This window comes from Octodon degus, unplaced genomic scaffold (assembly GCF_000260255.1).
Source record: "Octodon degus isolate 3935 unplaced genomic scaffold, OctDeg1.0 scaffold00014, whole genome shotgun sequence".
In the NCBI taxonomy this organism is placed as follows: domain Eukaryota; kingdom Metazoa; phylum Chordata; class Mammalia; order Rodentia; family Octodontidae; genus Octodon; species Octodon degus.
Window position 1 is genome coordinate 1,383,413 of NW_004524590.1, and position 7,527 is coordinate 1,390,939.

Here is a 7,527-nt window from a genome sequence, read left to right on the forward strand (position 1 = left end):
ATGTGGTGCTGGGGGATTGAACCGCGGTCCCTGATGCTTTTGCTAAGCTTGTTCTAAGTAGGTGCTTTAGACCACTGAGCCATCTCACCAGCCCTGGCATATTATTTTTATACTGTTGGTTCTCTATTTAGTTGCTTGCCTTGCTTGGTGGTTGCTTTCTGATGTTTTTCTTGGAATTGTCATTTTTATCTCTTTCTAGAATATCTTTCAGTACTCTGTAGGGTTGGTTTGGTGGTCATAAATTTCTTCAGTTGTTCTTTGTCATGAAAATATCTTATTTCTCCATTAAATTTTTTTATCATATTATGTAGGGACTTAAAGTTCAACATATCAATACTTGATGAAAAATACCTGTTCCTAAGGGGCCGGGAGATGGCTCAGTGGAATAAGCGCTTCCCTGGCAAGTGCAAGGACCTGAGTTCAATCCCCGGTTCCGCCAAAAATAAATAAAAAAGATCTTTGAAAAATACCTGTTCCTTATTATGCCTAAGATGTTTGAAATGCAGTGAGATAGTGAGGTTAAGCTTGATAGCCTAAATCGTTTGATAATAACAATAAGCTTGTCTTCTGGATGGTTAACAACCTAAGTTTGCAGACCAAAATTAGAGAAAAAGGAGGGCTACAAGGAAAGCCAACATTTTGGCCCTAGCCTTCTCAGGTCAATTAAGACTCAGGACATATGAGAACTTGTACTGTAACGTCATGTACCTCGGTAGTGTCCCAGATTTTCTGATCAAGAAGATTATGGGGCCAAAGAGGAAAGTGATCGATGACATAGAGTGTGCCTAAGGAGAGTCACATGGGGAGAAGACACTCTCTCAGGCTTTCACAGAGAGCACATTGGCCAAGCAATGGCCGTGACTCATCCACATGGCTGCACTGACAAAGGTTCTATAATCTGAGGTACAGGATCTCAGCATAAATCCTGAGGGGATTTCACTGACCTTATCAGACCCAAGAGCTACAACTCTTGTTGCATAGGTCCTGCTCTATCTTGGTCTTAACCATCCAGTAGAAAAGTATGAAGACGAAATATAGGAAATAAAGCCATGCTGTTATGTTGAGCTGTGGGGGACTCAGGTCAATAATTTCTGACATTGCCAGTTAAACAGAAGACCCAATGCTATTATGGGCTACTGGACTCTTTTAGAATATTTTGCTGAGTTTACACACCTATAATATTCAATAAAGGAACTTAGAAAAAATGGGGTATACCGATGAATGTCCATTTTGTATCTGTGTATTCAAAGTGGTTAGGATAGATATATAGTTGCATTCTCTTAATGAATAGAATGATTTGTTCTAATGGTGTTTGCAAATAGGATCTCAAGTCCGCATCTTGTACAGCAATTAACCACTAAGAAGAATATATGCAGTGTATTATTTGTTGAAACTGTACTTCCGATTTGATTTGAAACTGTCTCATTGCTATATGTTTATCAATAAAACTTTGAAAAAAAATAAAAATAAAAAAATAAAAGATACAGGCTGGCAGAGTGGATCAAGAAACAAAATTCAACCATAGATGCTGTAAAAGGGAAAGAAACTGCTCAAAGGGGAAAAACAACTAGGAGGGGGAAAGAGAAAATAAGGAAGGAAAAAGAACATGTATATCTTATACACAAGATATACATATATCTTCGCAACTGCGCTACTAATTTCTATTAGTTGATTGAAAGGAGCAGTTCATTCTTACATCGTTCGATCAGTTTTCACACCTGTACCTGGTAATCTGAACAACGACTTTGATGGTAACAACATGCAATACAGTACTTGTTAATTTCCTATCATCTTGTTTTGAAATTCTGGCACTTTATTTTTTTTATTTTTTATTAATTTTATTGAGAAATAAATAGCAATGAGAGTTTCAAAACAAGTTAGTAAGACAGTTAAAATAGTTACTACATGTATTACTTTTTAGTGTAAGGTTTTTTCCTTCTCTTTAAAGATTGTTTTTTTTTGGACAGGCTATCCTGTGTGCATCTTGTACTATGGATAACCACTTAGAAGATAACAATGTACAATGTATTAATTATTGAAACGGTCCTATTAATCAGTTTTGAAATTGTCTCATTGCTATTTGTTTCTCAATAAAATAAAAAATAAATTAAATTAATAAAGTTATTTTTTTTTCTTCTTTTGGTACCAGGAATTAAACACAGGACTTTGCTCTTCTCAGGCAAGCTCTGTGCTGCTAAGCTACAACACTGGCCCTAAAAATTATTTTGTACAGCAGTTTAAACTCATAGAAAATTAAACTTTCCAATTTAATACATTCTACATTGTTATTTTTTGTTGCTTTTTTATGGTACTTTTTGTGTTTTTCTGCCCAAAGAAATGAATGTTTTGTGGTGCTTCTAGGAAGCCTTTTAATCCTTCCTTCTTCCTTCCTTCCTTTCTGCATTCCTTCCTCCCTCCCTCCATCTCTGTCTCTCAGTCTCTCTCTCTCTGTCCCTCTGTTTCCTCTCTCCGTCTGTCTCTCTCTGCCTCTCTCTCTCTCTCTGTCTCTGTCTCTCCTCTCTCTCTCTCTCTCCTCTGTCTGTCTGTCTCTCTCTGCCTCTGTCTCTCTCTCTGTCTCTCTGTCTGTCTGTTTGTCTGTCTCTCAGTCTCTTTCTCTCTCTGTCTCTGTCTGTGTCTCTCTCTGTCCCTCTCTCTCTGTCCATCTGTTTCTTTCTCCGTCTGTCTCTCTCTCTCTGTCTCTCTCTGTCTCTGTCTCTCTCTCTCTCTCTCTCTCTCTCTCTCTCTCTCTCTCTCGTAAGCCAAGGAGGTCGTGGCCGGGCACTCGTCTCATCCTTCTTTCCTCTGCTAACTGCCTGCGACACCTACGTGATGGCCAGAGTGCTCCACCTTCCTGACAGTGAGGTGGACATAAGACTAGACGGCACCAGACGGAAGGAGCACAAGATGCAACAAGACGCAACACTAACCACAAATGCACTTTCATACTGCTTTTGGGTGAGACAGAAATAAGCTTGTACCTTGCACTGGCCTGTCCTATTCAGGACTGCGTTCCAGCTGATCCACTCATAATGAACATACAAAGATCAATTACAAACTCACTAAGCAGCTTTCCGTTTTTACTAGAGTCATCTAGTGCGCTTATAAAAAAAAAATGGGGGCACCTCTGATTCACCTGGGTCCGAGTGAGTGGCCCCAGCGCGTTAGCTCCAAGTCTTCTCCAGGTATTCAGGACAGATCATAAGCTTGAGAGCTGGTGCTTCCAACCAGAGCTCGACCGAGCCCACAAGGCCAGCACTCTGAAGCTGAGGCGGGACGACCACATGCTCAAGCCCACTCTGGGCAACTCAGCGGCCTAGGGAGACCCTGTGTCAAACAAAGAACAAAAATAAAGGGGCTGGGATGTAGCTCCCTGCTGAGACTCTGAATTCACCCGCAGGACTGGGCACAGTCAGGAGCAACCCATCTGAGCACGCCACCAGGGCTGTCCCGCAGGGGAAGGCTGGCCTGTGTCACCCTAGATGGGCTCCCGGCATCATGGGCTTGTGGCTGAGCTCCGCCCTCTGCTAAGGAATGGATCTGAGCTTAGAAAAACGCAACAGAAATGAGCTGGTCTCCACCGGCACCCTGACCTGGGCCACGCAGACCAGCCTGGCCAGGCTTGGGACCAGGTGCCATGGAGGAGAGCAGCAGGCCTGGGCTCTGAGGAGCTGGCCTTGCGGGAGGGCGCACCCCGGGGCTGCCTCCCCGCTGCAGTATGGATCTTCAGACAACACTGCCCACCCAGCCCCAGGGAGCCGGAGGGTCCAGGTAGACCATGGGTCTCCAGGGCCAAGTGGGACCCCCTACTCCACTGTGGGAGGAGAGGCCTGGTGTGGGGCTGTCAACCCAGACAGAGGCCCCGCCAGCCTCCCCTGGAAACCAAGCAAGAGCTGCTGACCTGCCCCAGGAAGTGCGGGAGGCCCAGCTACTCACCTCGCCTGGGCTCCACTAGCCAGGAAGTCCAGCAGCCTAGGCTGTAACCTTTGTCTTTCCACACTGTCTGGAACATCCCTGACTCAGGTGGCAAGTCCTCAGGCCCTGGCTACCTCGGGGCAGGGTCCCTGAACACCCAGGTGCCAGCTCTGATGGCACAGACCAGAGTCCCCAGCGTGAGTACGGGGCTGCACCCGGGGAGAGCCTTCCAGAGTACTGTGGCTCAGCAAGGCTTGGGCGTGGGGGTCCTGGAGGCCACAGGCTGGCAGCTGGCTCCCAGTATGACAGTGTCTAGGGATGAGGATCCTGGGGCTCTGTCCTTGTCCTGTGTGGGAATTAATGCTGGTCAGGCAGCCAGCCCCATCTGCTCACAGCACTTCCTGCGCTCTACTAGCGCTGTTCCCACTGGCCCCTGCCCTCAAGTGGAGGTTTTCGAAGATAGAGCTGTCCTGCTCTTAGCAGGTGGAGCTGGGCTGCTAGGTGGTCACAGGGGTGTGGCCTGGAGGGCTACTTCCTCCCCAGCTCCTCCCTGAATTCTGAGCCAAACCCCTCCATGATGTCTCTCTGTCACGTGCCCCCTCGCTGTGGGGCCAGCTGACCACAGGCTGAAATCTCTGTACGCTGTGAGGCAAAATCAACCTCCCCTCCTTGAATCTGCAGGAGCCCAGTACTGTGTCTCAGCATGAAGCCAGTGATTAAGACACCTTTTTTTTTTTACCATGCTGCTGCCAAGCCAGTAAACCCTCCACAGGGACCTATCAGATGGAGCTGCCCAGTGCTGTACTGTAAGCTAAGCACACTCCAACTTTGTGAGCTGAACAAACCTGTCTACTTTATACCGTTCTCTGCCTCAAGTATTTTGTTATAGCAACAAAACAGACTAATGCAAAAAGAATTAAGACTAAGTAGGTCATAAGAGTGAGGCCCTAGAAGCACATGAAATGGGCATTTTTAGCAGAGGAGAAAGAGACACCAAAGGCACAGAGGATGGCCCGAGAAGACACAGCAAGAAGGCAAAGAGAACGGCGCAGGAGAAAGCAGCCCTGTGATGCTTTGACTTGCATCCCGCTGGCTCTGTGAGAAGCCAGTGTTTGCTGAGGTGGCGCAGTCCACGGAGATTGGACAGTGCCAGGGTAGCCTGGGGGTTTGGCTGGGGCTGGCTGTACCCATCTGCCAGCCTACTGCACCCAGCTCACAGCCCTAAGCTCCTCCACCTCTGGCCTGGAAGGGTGGGGTCCTCCCAAGGCCACCCCTAAACTGAGCTCCTTGCACTTCACCCTGACCACATTCATTCACCAGCCAAATATCCATTTCCAATTTGGGGACCCCCATATTGTTCCCCAGTTTTAGAAAGTAGATCTACTTACTAATTTCACCCAGCAAGCAATTGGAATCCCCTTCTGGAATTGAATGAATGGCTGTAAACCAAGCAAGGAAGCAGAGGCCATGTGCTCAGAGCTTGTTACAGCCAGCAGGGACTCAGCCAGTCTTGCAGGGGTCCTGGGCGGCAGAGCAGTGGGGGGCAATGTGCCAAGAGCCGTCCTGTCACCGGGACACCATGCCCTGCCCCACATCCTCATGGCGCTGCACTGAAGTTTTACTTAAACACACCGTTGACCAAACTGCAGGACATGGATTGTCAGCTTGAATTACAAAATGCACAGCTCATTTTCAATTGTCTATTGGCATTTCTTCCCAGAGTGGGGCCCACAGGTCAGGGACTGGACAACTGAGCTTCCTCCAAGGGCACAGGACCACCACTGGGTGCCGGGCAGAAGGCTGCACTGTGGGAGGGGAACAGCCTGAGACCCTGCACCAGCCGTGCTCACCCCCACCTCTGGGCTGGAATGTCTAGTGTCATGGTGGCCCATCCACAAGCACCTGAGTGATCACAGAGCCCTGATTTGTTCTGTGCAACTCTTAAGGAATCTGGCTCCCAGCGCTGGTCCTGAGCCCCGAGGCCCAGCCGCTGTCTGGACCCTCTCTGCGTCCTCCAACAGCAGCCAGAGGCCTTGTTAAGAAGGAGCCAGGCCAGCGAGTGTCAGCACTCGGAGGAAAAGCCAAGATGGGGTCTGGGCCACGGGCCGCGCCCACGCCTACCCACCCAGGGGGCAGGGTGCGCGAGGACCTTGTGCACTGCGCGGGCTCCTCCGCTGGACACCGAGGGTCACATGCCCTCAAGGATGCCGCAAGGCATCCTTGGAGCAGGTCCTCCTGCCCCAGAGCCCTCGGAGGACGTGGGCATCACGCGTGCGGTTGTGCCACCCCCAACCCCTGCACTGTAACAAGAGTAAACTAGGTGCGACCCGACTCTGTCACAGTCCCACATATGTATGTGAGTGACACCTTACAGAAATCATAAGTGTGGATTTTAATTTGCCTTTTCGCCCTCACGCTGGTACGAGCTCCTTCCCGCTCTCCCCGCTCCCTCGGCTCCCTCGTCCTTCCGCTTGGGCGGTCCTGCTTGCTCTCCTTGTCACCTGTCTCCCTCCTGCTCGCGTGCAATCACATCAGCATGGGACGTGCGCCTGAGGGTCTGGGTGACCCCGCTTCACAGAGGGGGTGGGGAGGGTGGCCCCGCACACCGCCCTGAGGCTCGGCGCCTGCTGGAAACCCGCGAGCCCCGCTGCCGAGCCCCGTGTCGCGGCTGCGACGCGCCCGGCAGAGGCCACGCGACTTTACCGCGCCGCCCCCTGGTGCAGTCCGGTGGGTGGCGCCCGCTCAGTCTCACCCACTCGGGCTCTCCTTCCCGTGCGGGCCGGAGGACTGGGTCGCGGACGAGCCCACAGCAGGTGCGCGGCGCTGGGCGGCCGGCCTGCGTGGACTGGGCCATCGCTAGCGCGCGGCCGGGCCCGAGCAAAGCGTGGACAACCTGACAGGCGACCCCGCCTCACGCTCACTGCGCTAGGACAGGGGAGGCGCTGCGGGCCGGGCCAGGACAGTGCGCCCGCCGCCCCCTGCCGTCAGGCCCCGCGCCCTCCGTCCCCGCATCCGAGGAGTCCCGGCGCAGGGAGAGCCGCCTCTCCACCCCACCTCCGGCCCGACCCTCTTAGGGGTTGAGCCGGGTCCCTGGAAGGGACGCGCCTGGCGGGCTCGCGGGCCGGGCCGGGGCGGGGCGGGGCGGGTCGTGCAGGGAGCGCGCGTGGACCGAGAAGGCGCTCCACGCCGAGAGACCACCGCGGCTTCACCCTTCGGTGCCCGCAGGTTTCCAGGGCGCGGAGGCCTCACTCAGCACAGCCCCAGCCTCGCTGCCACCGCGCCGGAGACACTGTGCCGACCGCTCCCAGCAGAGGGCGCAGCGGAGCGGACCCCCATTAGAGTGCGGGGCACCGGGCGGGCGGGGGCGGGGGCGGGGCGCGCAGCTGCGCACCCTCGCGGACAAGGCAGCCCTCTTCTGCCCCTGCCTTCTGCTCGGCATGCCCGCCCACGGGTGGGGGCGCCCTTAATCCTACCCGGAATACGCCAAACCAGTCCCGGGACTAACTCAGTCATCACAAGCCCGGGATCACAGCACCACGCCCGGCTCCATGTTGCGCATGCCCGCCCCACGTCGCGTACGCCCCGCCCCACGTCGCGTACTCCCGGCCCAGCCGC